General features: G+C 36.2%; 1 long non-coding RNA gene across 1 annotated transcript; it reads right to left on the reverse strand.

The window, feature by feature from the left end:
- On the reverse strand, nt 1-24,460 carry LOC118170083. The gene is made up of 4 exons (XR_004752483.1): nt 24,322-24,460; nt 19,743-19,871; nt 1,398-1,510; nt 1-1,209 (listed from the first exon to the last, which is right to left on the reverse strand). It is a non-coding gene; the product is annotated as an uncharacterized LOC118170083 (long non-coding RNA).
- Between the last annotated feature and the right edge of the window lie 109 nt (nt 24,461-24,569).

Raw genomic sequence — 24,569 nt, forward strand, 5'->3', positions numbered from 1 at the left:
GCCATATGCTGCCTCTCATACTAAGCAGTCAGGTATCTAAAAATTGCAAGCAGCCCTGGTGTTTTTTAGAAAGAGTTTTCCTGTGTTCCCTTTCAGGCCATTGGATCTGGAAGAAGAAAGCATCACAGGCTCTTCTGCTGGTCTGTCAGATTTTCCATAAATCCACTTCAGAAGTCCCCTAAAGATAGACTGTCACTCCAAGACGATGAAGAAACCATGGAGTCGGGCCCTGGATGGGTGCTGTGGATAACACCAGTGACCTCCTCAAAATGCAGGAACCTGCAAAGAGCAAAGGCACCCCCCACACTATTTGAAGGAAAAAGATGTGAAGGATGATCTCAGAGACTTGATCACTTTGCACATAGTGGATGTGGTCACCATATTTTGTTAGCCACTGACTAGGCTTCATACTGTGATAGATGGATGCTCTCTTGATCTCAGAACCGTGGAAAAGCCTAGAGTAGGATGGACAAACAGAAATCATCTGGTCCAATCCCCTGTTGAAAGTGAGACTGCAGATTAGGTTATCCAGGGTTCTGGGAAGCTAAGTCTTCATTACTTCCTGTGAGAGACAGTTCACAACTTCTCTGGGCAATCTATTGCAATGTCTCACTGATGAAGACAGAAAAGAGAACTCCGTCTTGTCTATAAATACATTCCAGTATTGCAAGACTGTGATTACTTTTCCTCTGAGCATTCTTTTCTCTAAGTTGAACAAACTGAAGACCTTCAACCTTTCTTCACAGTTCAAGTTCTCTGTCCTTGTAACCATCTTGGTAGTTCCCTGCTAGATCCTTTCTCAGTTTTTCATTCTCTCTCTTGAAGTGTCCACTAAATCTGGACACAATGCTCCATGTGTGGCCTAACAACTGGTGCTGGTTATACTTTTGCTGATGCAGCCCAATGCCATGGACAGGTACTCCAGCAACTTCATGTGAAGACATGACACTACATAGGCGGAACATAGGCAATGTCTGTCATCCCAAATATCACAAGTGGTTCTACCACAACTTCCCCTCTGGTCCCAGGCTGGCTGACCACAGGCAAGAGGGTTGGTTGCAGCAAGAAGGGTTCACATTCTGCCTGGTTCTCTTTAACAATTGGAAGGTCCAGGGGAACAGGCATCTGTTCATTTAAGCTGTCCATCCTCCCAGAGGGGTGACACAATCTTCAGATTTAATGATCCTAAGCCAAATTACTGCATTCTGCCTAAAATAATAGAAAGGGAAACATTTATCAAATTGCAAATCATCCCATGGGTAAACAAAAGACAGCAATGCACCTTTTTATGATATTCACTCTTTACTAGGTTACTATAAACAAATAAAGAATATCAGTCTGACAGTTAAAAAAGCATATAACTGTGTTTACATATATAAAATTGCCAGAAAAAATACCTTGACATTCCCAATCTGGCTTATTCCTTGCTTGGTCTATGAAAAGGACTTCTCTTTTTGGTCTCTGTGGCTATTCAGGTTGTTTTTAACAAGGTGATTACATTATTTCCAGCCTGAAGTGTACAAGAGAAAAGGAAGTCAACTTTGAAAATAGAAAATGCTTGTGCTGAGAACATTAAACAAGTAATTTCTTATTTACAGTTATTAATGTTCTCCTTGTCCATGTTTATAGTTCCTTCATCTGTACTGGTAAGTTGCTCTATATGATTTTTAACTTTCAGTTTTGTAGGCAATCCAAAAAGAAAGATTATCAATAAATCTATTCACTGTATATTGAAAGATTTACCTGGGGTTTGAATAACACAAATACTTAACCTCGGAGGGGAAGGCTTTCATCCTTCAAGAACTACAGTTTTGAATCACTTGTAAGCAATAATAAGCAATAAAACTGTGCTAATTTCACCCGTTCGCACAGTGAGTTGTGGGAGACCACAATATCTCGCTCCCAAACAAGTATTAGTGCTCCCATGGTAGTCTTAACTAATTGTTACTCACACTAGATTAGTTCATTACTAGTTCATATCATTCACTAGATTAGTTAGTGATGTACAAAATGGAATAGGAGCAGCAGGGAAAGCACAGGCCTAGAGCAGAATTCAATAGAGAATCTAAATCGGAAGATAACCACAACTGGAATTTCTAGTAATCTCTTAGACTAGCAGATATCTCTTCTCAGCCTAGTAACATGGAGAAAAGAAGCCACTTCACATGAAACAGCACAGTTAGATGTACAATTTTATCCCTGGAACACGCAATCCTTTCAATTTCAGTACATCCTGAAGCAGATGGAAGGTCTCCTGATGAGATTTTTCCTTCCTCTTCATAGGAGTTCCTCACATCAAAATAGAGTTGCTTCTTTCCTGTCACTCATTGTTCCATTCCTGCAGGGTTAGAAGATCATTTTGCCTACCAAGGCTTCTCTGTAATTAAATATACTTTTAAGACAGCTCTGCAGCATCTTCACAAGGGCTTGACTGGGTGGGGTTTGATCAGACATGATTGATTTTAAAGAATCATTTCCCTTTCAGAAGAGCACTACGGCATGTAAAATGCATTTTCAAGCAACTACAGAATTTGTAATTATTAAAACTCCATTGACTTATGAAATTGGCAGTTTTATTTTGCTGACAGTCATACAAAAATTTAAGTAATTTATTGTACTTTGACAGGAGGAACCCAAGGCTGCCACTTAAAGTTTTGGACTTAAAAATATATATATAAATAAATAAATAAAAATCTGGAACTGTAAATCTAATAAAAACACTATGCATAACAGAGATGTCCCTTTAAGTATTTGCTCAATCTTTAGCTTTAATAACTGTGCCAAAATCTGCATTCCATTATTTCATAACTATGTCTTTTTCCTATAAGTAATGAAAAGCTGTCCTTTTAAATTATTTAACATTAAATGAAAGTCAATTCTGTTTGTTCACTGGTTTACATTTTTCTGAATTTTAGTGACTAGTTTCAAAAATGGCCTTCTCAATTGCAGGAACAGGTTGAGCAGAACATTAGCATCTAATGCAAGAGACTGACTTTTGATGACTTTACTGGAGGTTCTCTGAGTAGCTGGTCAATTTAATATTACCTACTTATTCATGTATTTAAAAGTTTATCTTTTTTTGCTGGAGTTTTATCATGTTTAATCAGTTTAAATTATAGTTTATTCATGACTCAAGAGATCTCTCACATTCCAAGAAATCTGCTTTTAAATTTTGTACCTGTAAAAAATCCCAAACCAAAACAAAAGGCAGATAACTTTGGTTGTGGATGCAAATATTTTGTGAAGCTCCATTATTTAGTTAGGAAATTTAATCAGAAATAGATTGTATGGCTTAATATCTTGTGTAATAAATGGTATATACCATTTTTTAAAATGTACAGATTCACCTCTGTTGCGTTAGGTTTTATCATAGAAGTGGCTTGAAAATGCACAAGTTTTGCTAACAACCTAATCGTGTGTCTGGAACAGTGTATTAGCATTGTAGTATGTATTAGCTTTGTAGTATGTTCTCACAATAAAAACTGCCTTGAAAATGAAATATATTTTTGTCCTTTATTGAAAACACTTATCTGCCATGTAAGGAATCTGCATAGGATTTAACATTTAAAATAATGACATGTAATATTTGACATAGCTCGCATCAGTCATTATGAAGCACATTGCCAGACACATCTGAAAAGCAGGATGCTGTTACAGAAATAATAGATGTTATCAAGATAAAATGATAAAATTTTTTAAAGTAAAAAAAAAAAAAAAAAAATATTCCATTAGCTTCTAGGAATAATCTTCAATGCAATAAAAAAGAGGAGCCAGCAGAAAAATAATGGTGAAACAGCAGATGGGTGTCATATAGGCCAAAGATAATTCTTCATTTCTTGGCTTTTACAAGCAATATAAGTCTATAAAGCTAAATACTACTTTCAGAGTTCAGTCTGAAAGACAAATTAAATTGGTTGTTTTGAATTAAATATATAATTCTGGTATCCTTAGCAATTGCTTTGAATTTTGATTTTGAAACACAACTGTGTCTCAAAAAGGTTGGGGGGAGGTTGTAGGGAAATTATGAGACATCAGTGGTACCAGTACAGATTATTTCAATGACCTGCACAATACCTTGAAATAATTTTTGCCACCAAACAAACAGAAAGCAGTACTTGAATAAGACTGTAAACTCTTCTATTTGTAATTACTCCTCATATAGAAGCAAGTATTTTCTTCTGACAATCTGAGAGTCACTTCTCAATGTACTCCTGTCACTGCCCTCAGTCCCTTCAGGATTATGTTTCTTTTTCAATTTATTTTTATTTCTCTCAAGCGAGTGCAAAGAAAAGGTCAATATTCTTGTCTCACTATTGCAAATCCTCTACTTGCTCTCAGTCTTTATTAATGTCTTGGTGAAAATCAAAGTAAAGTGGCATCCCTATACGATAATGAGAACATACATACAATATTCTCACACAAACTAACATTCTGGATACATGGAAGGGAGTACAGAAAAAAGATTGGTAAGAGCCCCATTCTGAAGCAGTCAGTCATTCAAGACCAAATTCTTAGAACTACAAAATATAGTACGTACCCAGACTGGGCTACCATGGGAATTTGAAGATTCAAGCACTTCACAGTGGCACTCACAGTGTGCAGAACTGTGCCCCAAATGCACTAGCTCTTCCTGAATTCCCAGTAAAACTGAACATGGAAAATACCTTTATCACACTTCTAACTTATTGCAAATTGCATTTTACTGAACAAAAGTTCCAAAATACAGAGGGTCAAGCATACCATTTCAATCTCCTCTTTAGAAAATAAATGTCTCAGGGAAATGGAATCCAAAAGTAAGCATGATGATCCATAACAATGATTTCAATGCATGTTATTGCGCACTTGATACAAGTATTGCAAGGTTGCTTAATCAGTGCAGACCAAAGCCACTACAAAGATTTCCTGTATTAACATTAGACACAATCTCTTAGCTTCAACATTTTGGGTGTGTTTTTTTCCTGTTTGTTTGTTTTTAAAAGATCCAGATGTGCATATGTCTGCAGGGACGAAAAGAGGGGAAAATGCAATCTATGACCTTTTCTGATCCTGGGAAATCACAATAAAAATGAATATTAAGAAAACTGTGTATGTGTCTGGTTTATTTCAAAATGTAATTAAGCAAGCTTGAATCTCATGGGATGTCTTTTCAAATCCCTGTAAAAATTTAATGAAAGGCTTTAGCAGATACAGTTAAAAACAACCAACAGCTAAAGAAAACAGCATTTTGACTCTGTTCATAAAGCACATCAATCTCATAAATTAGAATAGAGAAATAATTTATTCCTTATCAACTTAGGGAAATTATAGTCATGACTTACTGTAAGTTTTACATAAGGATTCATTTAACATGTTCTTAGCTTCCTGAAATTGCCACTAAGTTTTTATTTTTTCCTCTAGCTAATAAGATAGTAAGGTGACAAAACTGAAAATAGGTACAATATTAAATTCATTAACTGTTACAGATATACTCTCCTTTCTGGTATTTCAGAAATGTATTTTATGGGGCACATTAAATGGAGAATTGAAGGGATATTTTAGGGTACTGACTGATATTAACAAACTTTATACTGGTAGAGAAAAAAATAAAAATAAATTAGCTAGTACAATGATATAGTTATTACTCATGGCTGATAGAATTATTTATAGACATGGTCCATTAATCAAACAACTTGAAATATTTTGTCAAGAAGAAAAACAATGCACCAGAAGCAATGTTGTATGAATAGCTCACACTGAGCTACAGTCACCAAATTTTCATTCCAATGAATCACAAGTATATGATTCAGAGGCAGAATGTGTCCACTGGTGCTGATAAATACAAATTAGAAACACAGGACAGACAGTTTCTGTACCAGCAAACTAATTATTTTCAGAAGACAGCACTTTTTCAGACTATTACTGGTTCCTGGCACATCTAACTGCAGTTAGAAGGAAGAAGGGAGTGCTTTGGAGCATTTATGCTCCAAAGGGCTCCCAGAGTCCCAGCCTAGGCATGACTAATCTGCTCAAGACTCAGGATAGCCTTCAAGATAAGGCCGGCTTAGTGCTGGGCCAGCAAGAGCAACCAGGTTCAGAGCAGCAGGGTCAAGGCTTAATTTAGCACGTGTATAGATGACAATACAAGCTCTTGTGTAATAAGCACCTTTTATCCCAAAATTCACAATGAACCCAACACAAGCCAGTCTGCTGATGCTGTTGTTTTCTCTGCATTACATGCTATTTCCATACAAAAGCGTGTGGCATCTGTCCAAATCCTGCTTATGTCCAAAAAGGTGTTAATAACTAGTGTCTATTTTCTAATAATTTTGAATCACCAATCAAGATGAATCACTCATCATTTTCAAAGACAAGACATTGGAGATGGTGCAGGATGCTAAGGATTGAAAACCTTATATTATTCAGACATCTTGAAAATTTCTACTTCAATATTCTGAGGATCAGTACAGAAAAAGGCGCTAGTGTCTAGGGATATCACAAGAGTAGGCAAATGTGGTATCAACTTCTCTGTTCTGCCTGGACAGATGTGCTGATGGGCATGAGTGACTTTCTAGTAGTAGAGATGGTACATTTGCTTATATCATATGTGGCTACAAAATCTAATTCCACGTGAAACCTAATGGCCATTACATACAACAGTCCTACTTTGTGAAACTATATTATTTACCCCATTAAAAAAATTTGAAATAATTTGCTTGCCTTGTAGAGTTCAACCAGCTTTGAGGAAAATGCATAGAAGCTAGTGGGAAAAAAAAAAAAAAAAAAATCCATCATAAGTATTGCAAATCAAATAGTTGGGCTGGCTTATGAATGAGAATAACAACTGGACAGTTGTATTTTCCTTTGTTATTATTATGAGATAATGGTGTATTCTTCTGAAACTTTCATTCGCTTTCTGTTAGAACTCTGATGAAAAAATGCATTAGAATAAAGAGCAGCTGGTAATCAGTTTATTACAGATTTTTTAATCTTGTATTACAATTCAAATGCGTTATTGTATAGAAAAAAACTTTAATGAAAAAAAATCTGTTTAGAACTTAATCTTTGGAGTTGCTTAAAAAGTAATTTGAAGAAAAAAAGATGCACATGTACAAATAAGAAAAAGTGGCAGCTTAGAAATTACTGTAAGTTCATGTGTTGAAAATCAATAGCCTGTTCTTAAAAATTGCTTAAACCTCTTAGTAAAATGCAATAACTTTATGTGAGGCACCCGAATTCATGTGGTCCTGCTGGCTCCCATCTATGTTTCTGACTTTACCCCAGCGAATATAAGGAGCAGCTGCTTGAGGAATGAAAGCTCCTCCAACAGACAAAAGCCCCCACCAGTCAGAAGCCTCCCCATCTCTGCAGTATCCTGACACAAACAGTTGCTGCCAGCTGTAATTGTTGGTGGGAGAAGACTGTCGTAGAAAGATGCAGGTGCTGGTGTTGACTCCTATTCAGAATAATGTGTATAGGAAAGGAGAATGTGTCCCTGTCCCAGGGAGACAGAAGCAACATCTAGATTTGGTTTTCACTGTGTGAGATTCCATCACCATCATCTACATGGTTACATATGAAAGTTTAGTTTGAAAAGAACTTTGGAAGCGTCTCTCATGGCTATAATTCAGATTCCAGTATTGTGCCAGGCATCTTGCAGAAAAATGATGAACTCTAGTGAGGACACCAACCTTACAAAACTATTCTGTACCATTCTTTATTCCATATTTCAAGGAGTGAGACTAAACTGAATTTAATAATAATTTATTCACGTTGCTCTCATCTGTTATAAAATGATATTAAAACTTTGCAATATGTTTTCTTTCTTTAGAGAAACTGTTATTGATCTTTGCTTAAGTTTGCACTGCAGGTAAAAGAGAGGCCTTTAACACCCATAAACTATAACTGTAGTAATTACAATATAATTAATATTAATTGCCTTGCACCCAAATATCAGTATACTAAAATAGTGTAACAGTATGTATTTTCCAGTACTGTGATGGCATAACTGAACCTAACATACAAACACTTGGTATAAATACATGAGCGCTGTGACCACCAAGACAGGTGAATGTGGATACATGCAAGAGTCATTCAAATAACTAAAGCTGTCACACAAGATAAGCACAAGGGACTGTAAATAGCCAGGACAAGCTCCTTGCTACATAAGCAGGATGACCAGCAAAGCCAAAAACAAGATAACAAGCACTGAGATACCCATTTGGGGAGGGAGGGAGCAATAGCATAAAAATACCATACATAGTTATGGAAAATCAAAGAAGAAAGAAGTCAAGCACACCTTGGTTCCAGTTTCTGTCAAAGGGCTCTCAAGAGTGATCACACCTTGATTTCAGAGACTGAGAACTACCAAGGATTTTACCATCGGTCCTAACTGTATGGCATCAGCTCTGTAGTATTGTATTCTTAAGGCTAATAGGTGTTTTAAGGCAACAACTACATTTTACAAATTTATCAAGTGTGTTGTCAATGACTGAATTTCTAAGGACAATATTCCAAACACTCATATTCACCGATCTGTAATTCCCTATACCCAAACACTCACCTGCAACAACATTATAATAGAGGTGCATTAGGTGAGATTATAGAAGACACTGGCTAGCCTTCAGTAAACCACTTAGGTGCACATCAAGCTGTAAATAGCATGACTAGTCCCACTAAATGCTTCTATTTCTTTCTCATGTGTAAGCCCTCTGTTCTATAGAGAAGTTGGACATCAGCACTCAATAAAAAAAGAGCTGGGGGATGGGTAGGCACAGATCCAGTCCCTAACTATGGCCTGAAATATTTCTGTCTACAGTAGCTGCAAAATACCAAAATGACAATTGTGTGATTTTGCGAGAAAGCTGAAAGCATAGTTGTGTTCTAAGAACTCAGGGCAGAGAAAATAAAAGATGTTATTTTGATTTCTATTTTTTGCTTCTCTGCTTTTTTTGGAAATTCTCCCAGGACATTTCGGGTTGGTCTCTTTAAACTTCCTCAGTTGGTCTATGGGGATTTCTAAAATCCAAGCTACAAATGAAGATGTGTATTTTATGATCACATCTAACGCTGGGAAGCATTAATAAAGGAAAATTTGATGTGCTTACATTAGTCAGAATCACATAATTTACAGAGGCAGGCATGGCAATTCTGGTGGGCTGAAAAACAATATATTCTCTGTAGAAAGTACATAGATTAAAACACTGAACACTTCTCACAACTTTTCATATCACTAGGCAGAGGTCTGACTTTGTGATTTGAGGACTAAGCAGCAAACCCCCAAAATCTGTTCATTCCTACTTATTTCCCAATGCTGCATTTAAACAGAGTACGCTAAACTGGTAAGAAACCACACAAAATCATTTAGTTTATTGTTGGCTGGCCATGAGAAACTGTATAAGTGACTGGATTTTAAAAGTAGTCATTAGTTTCACCAAAATGCTGCAGCTTAACATTCTGTTCTGGGAAAATGGGAAAACAGGCACTCTAGGACTGAAGAAAAAAAGTTGCTTTCTATGTATTTCTACAGCATTCTTTCAACTGTCATCTTGGCCATTTAATTCTTTCCTCATCTGTTTGCGTGTCCACTGTCTTTTCTTACTTGTAGATTACAAACTTTGTAACACAGGGCTAGTCATTCTGTGGCATGTGCTCCCTGTGGCACAATGGATGTGGGACCTGAGAACAGAGTTCCTAAACACCACAGTGCCATGAAATCCCACTGACAGTAAGTAGCTAAGCTGTGTCTCATTGATGAACACCCTGTATCAACTGGGCTTTCAGTGAGCAACAGAACAGAGTTAAACTGAAGACTACAGCTCATCTTCAGTGTATTGCTTTAGGCTTTGATTTAGAAGTTGTGTTGGGTTCCAGTGCTTTAATGAAGCAGAGCAACTGCATACAAGTTCTAGCAGCTTTGCTTTTACTGAAAATACAGACAGAGAAGCCATGTTGTATTGTGCGGTTCCCCATGAAAAAAGTACATATTTCAGCTGCTTCCTGAGACAGATTTACAGACTAGCATCAAGTATCGTACAATTGGACCATTAGGCAGGAAGGAAAAAGCTCTTTCCTTTCTGCATGGTAATTAAAACTTAAGGTCTTCAGAGCCAGCCCAGCCTTTTCTGTGAGTTTTCTACAATGCCAAGCACAATGAGCCCCACAGTCTTCAGTTAAAGTGCCTATGCTCCATCACACCAGGAATGAATATATATTGAATATATTAAATAGACATTCATTCATCAAATAGCTTAGGGTAATGTTTCTGTTCCCTAAAGAAGGAGGCGACTTGAAAGGAAGTCACTCAGGCTGTAAACAGGAGTTTATCATATCCCACTTCCTTCTGAATTGTGTAATGATTTTTCTTTTTATGGCTACCTGATTTATGGTGCCATACAAAGCTCAGCTGCGAACTAAAACTGAATCTCAGGAGCAGCAGAGGCTCCTCTCCTAGATTTTAACTCCATTTTCATTAAAAAAAAAAAAAAAAAAAAAAAAACTGTTCTATAGATGAAATAAATATAACAGCACTCAAGTATGCTTTCAGGAGAAAGACATTGACTTCCCACATTCTGAGGGTGTGCCTTCGCAATGAAACAGGAACACACCACAGAAGGAGCACCTCTAATCCTTTTCTCACTCAAATTCTATGGTAGGAAGGAAGATATGGCTTATGCCAGTGTATCTAACATCTGAACTTTAAACTCACACCGACGTTAAGGCACCTCTAGCCTGATCATCTGTATTTGTGTCAGATAATAAGAACAGATGGTGATATTTGATACAAAATATTCAGCTAACTTAGCAAAGAGTTGGGTATACATTTTCATAACAAGGCATCTGATGAGTCTGATAAATAAAATTTCCCATGGGAACAGAAGACTAGAACTAACACCATCATAACAGAAAAATTATATCCAATCCAAAAAGAGCAAGTGAAGATATGTTTAATGATTGAATCCAGAGAGCCTACATCCTTCATGCTACTGGAATTATATTTGCACAATATAATTGCAAAATGATGACTTTCTCACAGCTAGTATATCCCAGCAGACAAACTGCTCTTGACTGTCCTGTTCTTTACCTAAAGCATCATTTTGCAGTAATATAAGTATTATCAAATAGTTGGACCTAAATCTGATTTTTTTAAAAAAAATCATTTATTTCAGAAAATATTAATTTTTATTGGCATTAATATTGAATTTTTGAAAAAAAAAAAAAAAAAAAAAAAAAAAACTTGATTTCCTGGAGTGCACAAATTCTAATTCATTTTTCACCAAGAATATTAACCCTTTTATCACTAATTTTAAATCTAAGGAAAATAATAATATAGAAAATTTGTGCTAACAGTAGTGAGTTTTGCTTGTTGATTTTTTTAAACATAAAGAATTATTTCTCCTAAACTTATTTTTTTAAATCATATTATTACCATTACACTGGCATATTAACTGTGCTGAAAATTAGGAAATAAGTTTATATAACAGAACAGGATACAATACAACTTGTTTTGTTTTGTCTGCTATGGAGTTCAGCTATACATCAAGTTAGCTGTTAGCTCTGTACATCTAAGGAAAATAAGCATGTCTCCATAGTCTTTAAATGGACTTTCTCAAATACTCAATTTACTGGACTTGTTTTTTGTTTGTTTTTTGTTTTAACTTTAAGTTAAATTATTTGCAATGGAACTTATGATTTAGAATAACTATCAGCAGTGGTTATTTTTTCTAACACTGGTTTTCTTGCAAACGTCCTTTTGGAAAGGGATATCCTGTATACACAACTGTCTATTTTTGTAAAATATTTCAGTACATAACAAAGTACTATCTTAATACTTGAAGAAGGTTCAAACCAGTAGAACTTCAACTCAGACCAACCTTCAGTACATGTTGTGAATGTGATCTGAATAAATTCTGAATCCACCTTATTCATGTACATACAAACTACTTATTAATACTTAGTACAAAAGAGTTTAAAGTACTGTGCAATCACTAGCATGGTAAACTGTACTTCACTAGATGTTATCACTTCAAAAACCTGTACAGCACACCAGATTCGGTTAATAACACAAAATCTTTATGAAATAGTTCACATTAGTGTGTATCTCTATCTCTAGGTACCTGTCATCATTTGGCAAAGTAAAGCAGGCAGAATCTTTAAATCTTCATGACTTCTTTTATAATACATTTCTAAGATATTTTGGAACTAAATGTTTGCTTGAGCTGAGGGAAAACGCACAGGACAAGAACAGATGTGAAGAAATACAGAATAATTATTAGCAAGGCAAAGTTATCAAAGGATTTATGAAGGCCTAACCAGAAGAAGATTAATGGAGAGACAAGAAACCTTTTGGAAGAAAAACAAATGAGCAGGTTTTAGTAGCAAGGAGTACTTAATCAAGAGATATTACATATAGTGCAAAACATAGTTGGGAAAGACAAGCTAGTTTGAACAGATATGACAATAAAGCAATTTATGTCCTTTAGCCCAAGGAATGCCTTATATCTGTGTTATTCATATTACATTCTAAACCAGCATCTGTCCACGCAATAACGCTGCTTTGATGTCAGTGCAAATTCCTTGGGTATTGCTGCTATTCCAAACGTACAATTTCATTGTGCCACTTTGAATCTATTTGGTTCATTGCTCAGACTACAATGCAAACAAATTTCACCTGAGAATAACAAGATTCCATGATGCAAGAGGTGCTCAATGTGTACAGAGACCACCAAATGGCAACCTGAAAACAATGACTACATAAGAGCAACAGTTGATGCCCCTGTCTAGTCTCTTATCGGCCTTACCTGTCTAGGAAAAATGGACTATTCATATCATAAAATAACTGCCTTTAACATAAAACAATCAAGGCTGCAAGGGACTTGCAGATGTCATGTGGACCAACCTCATGCTCAAAGCAGGGTCATCAGAGAAATGGTTGTATAGGCCAAACATACATTTGCCTTAAAAGATTTACTTAGTTCCCTGTTAACTTGAGCCTTTGTTAGTATTTTAAAAATTGATATCTTGAAAGACAGTAAGTAAAACTAACTGCTACAGTAGAAAGGTTTTCCAAACAAAAGTCTATTCTGCTCAGGCTTGGTAATGCAGTATGACACCTGTTTCTTTAGGCTTATGATCTAATTTCTCAGCAAGAAGACAAGAAGCAGAGGTATGTTATTTGAACAGCTGAAGAACAGTGCAAAGAGTTTACGATGGGGAGACCGTGACCTACAAGAACTTTCTCTATTACCAGCTGTTTTTAAGACCTGTGTAACTCTGAACAGCAACTTCAAACTCTCCCACACATATAACAAAGAACTAGGGATTTCCTATATAGTAAAGCAAAAGATACAAAATCTCTACCTGATATTCCAAATTTAAGTTTTAATTCAGAGTTATATCTTTTTGTCTCTCCGTGTCCTGTTTGTAGAGATATTAACCCCTGTCAAAATAACAGGGTTCTGTTTTTGTTCTTCCCATCTTTGGGACTGGGACCAAAATCAGAGAACATAAGTAAGCTAAGAGGCAATAAATGGGATTGCAGCATACAGTTCTTGGGGAAAAGGCTCTGTGAGTACCCTCACATTTCGAACTGCTAGTCACAAAAAAGTAGTGTTGAAGAAAATGTGCATGTTCAGGCTGCATTCCTAAGAAAAACTAATGTTGAGAAGAAAATCAGTGGGTAAATTAAACGTAAAGAAAAATTGTAAATAAATGTATTTCTGATTTGAACAAGAGGAGGAAAGAGAATTTCCTCAGTTTACTGACAAACAGAATTAATGACTATCTTATACAATGCGAGTTACAAGTCTGCATCATATTCAAGTTCAAAAATACATGCCATTTTAAATATGAAACACCATGATGATCATAAGCAGCGACTATATTGATTCATTCAAGTGTGGGAAAAAGAAAAGTGTGGGAAAATGCAAATGGGAAGTGTAATGCAACTTGTGTTGACCTTTGTTCAAAGTTCCCAAGAGTAAATACAAAGTGAATTGTAGCTCACATTGTGACAAGTTTTTATGATGCTCTACATTTGATTTGTGCACTCTGCTATACTCAGTAACAACAGTGGAAAAGAGTGAGAATATAATATCTCTTTAATTCTTCAGTAATTATAAGACAAAATCCACTTATGTGTAAGCTATTTTTCAGCAGTGCAAAGCCCATGATTTTTTTTTCTTTTATTGATTTTTTTTTTTCTTTTTGGTTGGGATTTTCAACAGAATATTGAAGTAAACTAAACAAAGCTAAGAATAAAAAGTTGTTTTTCTTTCCAGGGAAAGGGAAAAACTGGGCCTCCATAATGCTGTTCTTCATAAAGAACGCCTTCTAGTCTTCTAGTGTTTTTATACATGTTAGCAATGTCTTAAAATTGTTTTTTTCACTGAGTTTACATTCATTAAAGTAGTATTCCTGAAAGTATATGTGCTGTTGCCTTGAAAACCACTTTTTTTTTTTCTTAAAAATATAGCATTTTTATGTATTCTATTATTTTAATTCTAAGAAAAATCATGTAATCAATTTTCTTAGGGACTGAAAACACCGAAGGCATGAAATGAAAAAGCCATTGCCACCACTCTATAAAGCCACTCAGTTGTGTGCTAAAATTTTAAAAATCTTCCATTGCTGCCAGACTTACAAGACTTGAAATCAGTTTATTGCTGCAAGGTGAGATTTTCTAGGGAAAGGTCCAACCCTCATGCATGCCTACAGGCAGATAATATAGACTATACAACACAATAGAAACACAGAATATGATTAATGTAGGTATGAGTGAAAGAGTCTTTCTAAGAATTACGGGTTTACAAGCAATATTTCAAAGAGACATGACTAAGTTCTTCCCAGAATAAGAAAGAACAAGGAGGTTTAGAGTTCCCCACAAGACAGAAAGAGGATTTCTCTATTATTTCTTGCACAATAACAATTCACCAGTAATTGAAACAAAGTCTTTGCAGTCATTTAACATTTGAAATCTCTCTTTTCTTCTCCAAACCTGAAGAAGCTTTTCCAAACCTTTTCTTCACCAGACGTGAAAGACATCGTCTGCCCAGTTACATCACCCTATTCCAATATGAAAAGTGGAGGCTTAGCCATTTCAAGGTGTGTTATCCTCCTATGCTTTTTCTCAAGCTTTTCCAAGAATGAACAACTAATCTTAGATCTGCATGCTCAAAAGTTAATAAATGAGACAGGGATGTACAGAATCCCTTAACCTGTCACGTTCTTTAAAGATAATATAGAAAAAAATGGACAAACAATGGAGTTGTTTGATCACTTTTTCCAAAACTTGTTTCCATTGAGGATTCTGAAACAGGACAATGATATTTGTCACTCTTTCACAAAATAAGAGAACAGCATTTACAGAGCATGCCGACATCCTACAAATACAAGCATAAATAGGGATAATGTCTCAGCAAACAAAGCATCATTTTATTTTCTTTAACCTAGTTAGATGATGACTTAAATTCACCTTGTGACGATGGTTCTCTAAAGGTATTAAGTTTCTCATAGAGATTTCCACCTGACTCACATTCGACAAATTTCACTGCTTAACAGCATGACCATGCTCAAAAGCCAATCTACCAATACACATTTTACATCATGGGTTTTCCAATTACTTATTTGCTGTCAAAGTACAAAATAATAAAAAAAAATAATAATAAACTAAAAAAATAAAAAAAATAAAAAACAGTATGAAAATTGTTTTCGTACTCACTGTTTTGACCTAAGCATTTCAACATTTTTAGAAACTATTAATTAAAACAATAGAATAAGCCTATAACGAGAAAGACTTATTTTACCCTCACACATACACACAATGCCTTTCCTCCTTAAAGTGTAACATCAATTTTTAAGAATTGCAAAGAACTGCAGCCCCCTCTTGTGACAAATGGTCAGAAACACACAGTTTCACAATGGAAGCTGCTTCCAACCGTGCAGTATCACATTCAAATAAAATTCCTTTAGGAAGATCATGGGTTTGGAATGAAATAACTTCTATTGAATTATTTATTGCTGATTTCTCCCCAACATTACAGTAGGTGCCACATAACGAGAAGCCTCATAGTACAGTGACACATTCTGTTCCTCCTTGCTCTCTGGGTAATAGTTATTCAGCTTCCCTTAGTCATGATTCTCAGACTTAACTTCCACAGGAAAATAGCCAAAAGATGAAAGTGTACAAGATAACAAGTCTCAATTCATCCCACCTCTGCCACTGAAGGTGATAGGTGATTAGTAGGCATATAAACACAAGGAGAGGATGGCTTTATGCCATCTAGGATGTAGGTGTAGGCTTTAGCAAAGGAATCATATTTGATGAAGGACTGTGTGTGTTTTTTTTTAAACATGCTAGTACCAATAATACAAAAAAGGGCACAGCAACCTGTCATGAGTATGTTCTTAGGGTATAATAAATAGATATACAATTATGAGTCAGGGAATAATCCCTTCAAATCACTGTCTCCTTGTGAAATATACCATCTTCTGAAACAGGGTAGAACATCCTGTTTCTGTAATTATCAATAAAGTATATTTAACCACTTGAATTTCCAGACACGTTACTAACATGCCGATAGTCTCAGAAGTGACAGAAGACAGTCCTACCCCAGAATTACTGCACTGGTTCTTCTCAACACCCACCTGTCTGTATAATACAAAGAATTAATTTAATCATGGTAACAAGCGCATAGAGAGTAAACAGAACAAAAATAAAAGATGTGCTATTTTGTGGCTTTGGCATAGTTATCAAAGGAACAAAATGAGACTCTTGGGAGCTGTTGACAAGTAGACTGTGATAATCCTTACATTGACTATCAGGATGAAATGTGCCCTTTGGAACTAATCTGCCTTGAAGCTTACTGAAACACCTGCTGTATAATACCAAAGAAACCCAGCATAAGTAAATGGTTTTCATTAAATGTTACTTCAATATAAATATTTCAATCACTTCACTCTAATCATAATTTTGACTTTGATTCCCTTCAAGATATGTTTAAAAAAGCTTACATACAAGCACAACAGATCATCAAGCTGTTTCTAATTAAAGTCATAAATAATCAAAAAGGTGCAATCTAAGGATGCCAAGTGTGTTCTAGAGAAAAAAATACACCACTGCTAGAACAGAAATAATGATCTCAGATTTGAAAATGTTACAGTTCACATCGTAATACTGTCCATAAATTAAATAATGGAAAAATAATAGTAAAAAATAAGACCAGAAAGAAATATCCTAAATACCATGCAGCATTTATCAAACTCCTACTGAAAATCCCAAGGACTGGCACAGGGGCCAAGACTGGTTAAGGTCATCAGTGATAACCCAAAGGGCAGGACAAAGCACATCCTCAGTTAAGATTAAGGGATTAAAGCACCTGTCATATAAGTAGAGGCTGAGAAAGCTGGGACTGTTTAGCTTCAAATCCATTTGTACAAATACCTGAGTGGGGATGGGAGGGAGACCTTGACAGACTTTTGGTGGTGGTGCACACAAAAGGCAATAAGCACAGACTGAAATACAGGAAATCCCATTTAACCATAAGATTTTTTTTTCTTTGGGAGTAGCCGAAAAGGTTTCCCAGAGAGTCTGTAGACACTCCATCCTGAAAGATACTCAAAACCCAACTGGACAACCTCCTGGAGTCCACACTGCTTTGAGCAAGGGAGTTGCTATAGATGATCTTCAATATTCCTTCCAACCTCAACCACTCTCTGGTTCTGTGAAACTCACAAATACTCTGCCTTATGAACTGCACACTTACCAAATATTTTGATTATATTTATGCCATAGTGGTTGAGTATACCTACTTTAATGACAGCTTTATCACTTTCACACTATTAAAAACAAAACAAAACAAAACAAAGCAAAAAACTTGAAATCCTTGAAGCTCTACTGGAAATTGGTAGCCAGCAACCTCTATATTGCTCTCTTATGCCCTTCCCAAAATGGATAGTTAGGAAAATTCAGAGATATCAGATGTGTTTGGAAATCTTTTTTCTCCAGAGCATCTCCAATGCCTCCAATTCACGGGTGTATATAATTAGGAGCTTCACTGTAGGTTACAGAGATATGCATTAAGCAATTCAGACTTTTGAGGAGTACTGTATGACTGAAGTCTGCAGTAATGTTACAGACCATTATATTAATTCATGTGAAATTGTTCAAGCACTGACACTCATTTCTGGAGTAAAACAGTAGAGACTGACATGATCTTAGCAGGATGGTGAGTAGAGGCTGACTATGTAGATATGTATGGAAGTGACTCTGAAGTGGAACAGCAATAGTTACTTGCCACTATGGACCATTTCTCATAGATGTTGAATGCAAAATCAAGCAACTACTGCTTATTGCCCTTATTCTCCAGCCAAGGACAGTGACCTAAGGGAATGCTTAAACCCAGTAGGCTTTAGGGACAGCCCCTGACCCTAATTGGTGCTGTCCCTTGGGTTAAATGAAAAGTTTCACCGTGGCCTCTACGCTTCAGTTGCTGCAAAACTAGTTTCCTGTTCTTGGTATCCTCTGCTTGACAGATTGGCAGACCAGGAATTCAGAAGTCTATTTTTAAAGTCCTGACATAGTCTTATCTACTAATCCATCATGTGTTCACAAGATTTTGGTATCTGCTTACTTTGCAGATAGGACTCCAAAGTGTCAGCACACAGGCACTGGGTGCTGGATCTGTACTTCTGCATGGCTAGAGCTGAAGTGCTGGTTTCACCTTTAAATTAATCTAGAGATCTCAGTAGATAATGTGGTCCCTTTAAAGGCCCTTCTGAAAGCATAGTAAGCTCTAAGCGTCGCTACTGAATGTGTGAAAACAAAGATATAACAAGTAGAGAGAGTGGTGGGACATATTGCAGTAGGACAGTTCATTGAGGAAGTACTGCACTCACTTTATTCCCCATTCCTCACTTTTTTCATGAAGGTGTGAGCAGTAGGCCTAGCTCTACTTCTGTAGCCCTCTCCTCCCACAGATATCCTTTGTTGCCTGTTATTTGTGGTGCGGCCTACAACTTCCAGCTAGCAGCTCTCCATTCTCAGCTAACTGGTCCTTAGAGACGGGAGTTGGAACTCAGTGTGCCTGCCCTGATTTGTTCTCTGCTGAGCAAAGGCCAGAGGATGGGAACTCACATAATGTGTTGGGAAGACTTTCCTGAAGCAGTAAACAATGTACCGGAAGCAGAAGACAAGCTGCGAATGGATCCAAATTTAGCACTAACAAACAGTTCCAAAATACTCCTTATCAGTGATAAAAATATAAAGCTCCTATTAAGCTGATTTCATATTCCAAAGTTACAGAGGAATGGAAAACTCACTTTTACAAATACTAAGATGATTCCAACACTGACAGCATTTCATGATATGAGCTTGCTGACATATTGTATAGCATTTTCATCTTGATATGCAGCACACTGTATCTTAAAATAAGAGAAATCTAGAACAAATTTTAGGCAAATAGCAACCTCCACGTTAAGTGGCAACATCAAATTTTATCTGTTAAAATGACTTTTGTGTTCAATTCATTATCAATTAATCCCATTGCAGCTTTGCTCTTTACCGAATAACTAATTATGATTTTAACATTATGCCCCAACTCAGGGTATGCCTCCTGTAAAAGGGCATAGATGGATACCTACACTTTGGCAATAGTATTATTAAACTAATCAATAATAAGTAACCTGACACTGAACCATACAGTATTGTTGGATTATAATATTATTAGCCAGATTCTACCTTAGCAGAGCTCCATCAGCTTTTAACTAACCTTATGTTCTTCCTGTATTTGTACTTTGTTGAACACAAGCAGGCTCACAGCTTCCTGTGTGATGGTGATAACATATGTCTGACTTTGTTGTTGGCAGCTGGACTGAAGAGGAAGACAATGCCCTTTGACCTGTGAAAAGTGGTATAAAGCTTATCAGATCCTCTCCAGATATCACTGAAGGAAATGGGCTGGAAGAGCTGTCCCCACATAGGAAATATATATAAAAACCTGTCAGTGCTAATCTTTTTGTAATGCCATTAAAAATGTACTTTTGCAAAAAAAGCTGCTGGACAATGTCATTTGTTCAAACTGATCTGAAGTAAAAGTGGAGAGGAAGCATTATATCCCACACATTAAAATTAGGTTCGCATCACTTGAAATGACTCAGTAGTATCAAGACTACTTCACTTTACAGTGCCAAAATAAATTTTTCATAGTCATTATTTCTCTGCTCCAGTTCTGAAATAGACCTTTAAAGGTCACATATTGTATTGAACATTATACACAACTTTTCCCACTAAACAGTTCATTTAGAGGTTTTGTTTATCTTCAAGGCCTTCTAAATGAACTGTAGTAAAGTAAAATTATAACCAAATCTTCCTTCTGAGGTATTCAGTCTACAGATCTGACAGCACCAGTTAAACAGTCATTTTTCAATATTTCCACTGACATAACATGGAACATTTCTAGTCACTTCAACAGGAGCTGGATGCAAGAAGAAAATAAATAAATAAATAATCTCATCCTTCATCCTCATATTAGGTAACCACAAGAAAAACAAAACAAAACAAAAATAAAACAAACCAAAAACCAACTCTGCAGTTGTCAGATGAGATCTCAGCAACTTCTTTCATGGATAAAATTTCAATTTGTATCGGCTTTGTTACATTTACACCACCATTAATACCCAACAGTATATAATAAAGTTTTGTGTTCCACACTCAGCACCCTAATCCTATTAAAGAATGGTTAAATAATTTAGTAGTCAGAAAATCACACTGGGTATCATACCCATGGTGTCGATATTTAAGAATGTAAATAAGAGTAAATATTATTCCCATATTATTTAAAATATATATTTAAAAAAAAAAAAAAAAAAGAGATTGTTGGCAAGCTGAACATGCAATGTTCCACTGCGGAGCTGTCTCAGTTTATCAAGGCTATGCTCCATTCCAGTATCTGTCAGAAACAAGCTTCATATTTTTGGTGGAGAGGAAGAGGGGAAGTAGATTTTTCTGATTTGTGTCCCCTTCCCCTTCCCCTTATATTCGTAGTTTCTGCTATTTCTGCTATTATGTGGAAAGAATGCAGCTAGCTGATCTGCCAGAGATTGGTGCCTATGTGGCTTTACACAGAATCTACTCTTTGGTGCCAGATCACAGAAATCAGTGTTCTATTGAAAAAATTTAACCCCAAAACCTACAATCATTGCCTATGGTAATTAGTGAAGTAGAAACTAGCTGATAAGTACTCCACTGTGTCATTACCTGTATATACTGAAAAAACTGAATAAATGCATCACTGTCAATATTTAGTGAGATAACTTAATACAGAATGAGGTAACTGAACTCCCCCTCCCTATGAAGGAGAGTCATTCTAAACAGACAAGGGAGGGAAGAGAAGTAAGGAAATGTTAATGATAGAAAACTGAGGCACAAAGCGATTTTGCTCAGTGTCACTCAGGAAATCTTTAAAAGAGCCAGGATGGTTAGATTCTCTTCAGTTGTGGTCTACCATTAAGCCACAAGGTCACCCTACTTTTTGAGTCTTAAAATAGTTTTTTTTTTACCATTGATTTAATATCTCTGACAGGAAACATCTTCTGGTTTCAGGATTTGCAGGACATTTCACAGATCTAATAACTCTCTTTGATTCCCAGAATCTTTGTTCCCTTTTTTCCATCATCTTTTTTTTTTTCTTCTTCTTCTTTTGTTGCTGTTGTTTTGCTTTGTTTTTGGAGTTCTTGCTTTTAAGCAAAGATCTTCTTTTGAATAAAATTTCTTTCTGTCTTGCCTCACCGTATTTAGAAGTTCCTGGGATAAAGTGACTGTAAAACATGCTTTGGAAATAGATACAATTCATTCTTAGCCAAGGCAGGGAGTGGGATCATCTGTCACACAGGAAAAGAAATATCTACCTCGTGAATTTTATGAGCCTAAGCACAACGTAGGCATGTCATTTATTGAACAGAACCAAGGCATATAAAAGTGAATACCTAACCCCAAGGCAGGCACAAAAACACTGTTCTCTTCAGAAATTAGAAGGTCAGTACTTCACAGGGTGTTTCAGTGGAATGGAAGGGGAGTGGTGGAAGCATTCTCCATTCTTTGTGCGCAAGTACACGGAAAAGATGACAAAAATCTCCTTGGAGAAGAAAAAGAATAAACCATTTAATTTGCAGTTAGGATGCTTACCTTAAATAAGAAATGTGTAAGATCACATATCTGTCTTCCACTTATTTGTTGTTTGGTTAATGAGTATTTAATAAAAAGATTATCTAAAAAATCATAAACTCTAAATTGCATGGATCAGTATGCCAACAAGCAAGATAAAAAGATACCCTCTTGCTCTCTAGCCCACTAAAACCTTGACTTAAAACATCACAATTTCAACAAGAGAGAGCAGAATACCCTTTCCTTTTTGATTTCACATAGCTTCAATTCTGGATATCAGATACTTGCTATGTGTGTAGGAAAACACAGAACTGACCTTCTAAAAAGGTGAGAATTGAATTTGTCTTTAACTTTTCCTCAACTTGGAGTTCAATTCAGAACTGGCCTCTAGCAGTATTCGAAACTGCATCACATTAAGGGGGAAATAATTCTCTATTGTCTGGACATACCTTGGTAACAGTTCAGAGAGATGAAGATGGATGATGCCATGCATCTGTACCTCTTATAAAGTCAACAAAACTCTCAATAAACTTTTATGTAATGATGTGAGAGATGAAGCTCCCATTGCCTTAAAATACAATAAAACAAAATAAGAGGCACCCACTGTCTCAGAGAACATTAAAAAAAAATCCCTATTACACACCAGTTATTTCTAAAGACTATTCATACAGTTGGATCCTGCCACATAGCATGAAGACTGTCACACTATGAATATGCTATTCAAGATGCTAGGCATACTGGCCAAGATCTGTAGAAGCTGATCTGCTTTGAAGATGAAGAAAATGGTGTCATATTGCCTTTTGTAACACTTCAAGAGGAAAAGGATTGAGAACACTTATACAGAACAAAAGGTGAATCAGTATCAGATGGGCTCTAGAACAGGAATAGTTCAGAAGACAGCCACACCTTGTAAAATCAAAATGTCACATCTGGTGTGGTGACATGGGTTAGTTTGTATCTGCAGATAGAACGGGTCTGTCACATTGTATACGTAATAACCAATTATAACAGTATTCCTCATGTGCTAGAACTCCCTATACCATGACCTGTGTCCAAAATATGTATATTGTGTCTACTGATCTGTAATATTTACTATAACAGTTTCTTTTCTAAAGTTTGCTGTTTAAACAAAAAAAAATTAGTCACATTTAGTCATACAAAACATTTAGTCACACATATTTATATATAATATAAATATATAAATATATAAATATGTATATAATATTTAGTCACACATATCTAGTCACACAAAAATATGTGGATACATTATCATGTGAGTTAGTTACAGGGGTAAAGTTACTGAGAACACCATTAGATCACTTACAGGCAAAAGGCACAGCAGGATCTTTACTGCAACAAGAATTTATAATTGTATAAACCACAAGACAATGCACTGGGCTTTGCCATTCTTAAAATTCCTCTTTCCACAGGTAAGGTATTAAAGATTTCTGTATAGCTGTTAATGGTATGACATCTGAAGTTTATTGAAAAGAAAAAAAAAAAAAAAAGTTTGGTTGGTTGGTTGTCAGTCTCCTACAGTGTCATTCAGGAGAGATGATGCAGCGGTAAAGATAAAAAAAAGATGTGAGTAAGCTGTTCCAGAAGATTTCACAAAAAGTCAGCAACATCTGGCCAAAAACCGCACTCATGATTTACTAAGAAAAACTACACCATCTTTGTCACTTGATTTTCTTCCAGCTCCCTCCCCTTGAACATTGATGTGCTGGCATAGAGGCTTGTGAATTGGTTACAAGAACAAGGTCTGATGATTATTTTACATGTCATTTAGTTCAATTGTGTGGTTTTGTGTTTGTGTTTGTTGTTGTTATTTTTTAAAAGCAAGGCCTCAGCCTTTGATTCTGAATTCTGACCACATGCACTTCCAGACCCCATTTCCTACTTACCCCTTCAGCCCTTCTGGTTTGACTTGTCCACTTGAGCTCACTCATCAACTCTTTTGACCAAGCCACCTGAGTGGCTGCATCATGTCAGACCCCAAGTCACCCTGTAGTCTTCCCTTAGTCTTCCCTGTACCCTTCACACCACTCACCACAGTCCTTTCTGTACCAGGTTTCCTAGCTGCTTCCTTCTCCAAGCTAACATTCAAGAAAAATAAAAAGAAAAAAGAAAAAAAGAAAAAAAAAAAAAAAAAAAAAAAATAATAAAACTTTTCCCAAGCTTCTCACCTCTGCACTGATCTGGATCGGGGTCCTGCAGCTAGATGAGCTTTCCTTCACAGACACTTTTCTCCACCACCTGGCGTGAGGGCAGGCTCCATTCTGAGGTGGTGCAGCCTTCCCCTAACTTCGTATTGCCTCCATGGCCCCCCGCTGCCTCTGCCTGCTTTCCTGGGATCTCTGCAGGCCCTGCTGCTTCCCAGTGGGGCTTAGTCACTTCTGAAATAAAAAGGAACTTCAGCAAAGCCTCCCACATG

The sequence above is a fragment of the Oxyura jamaicensis genome, chromosome 7, assembly GCF_011077185.1.
Source record: "Oxyura jamaicensis isolate SHBP4307 breed ruddy duck chromosome 7, BPBGC_Ojam_1.0, whole genome shotgun sequence".
In the NCBI taxonomy this organism is placed as follows: domain Eukaryota; kingdom Metazoa; phylum Chordata; class Aves; order Anseriformes; family Anatidae; genus Oxyura; species Oxyura jamaicensis.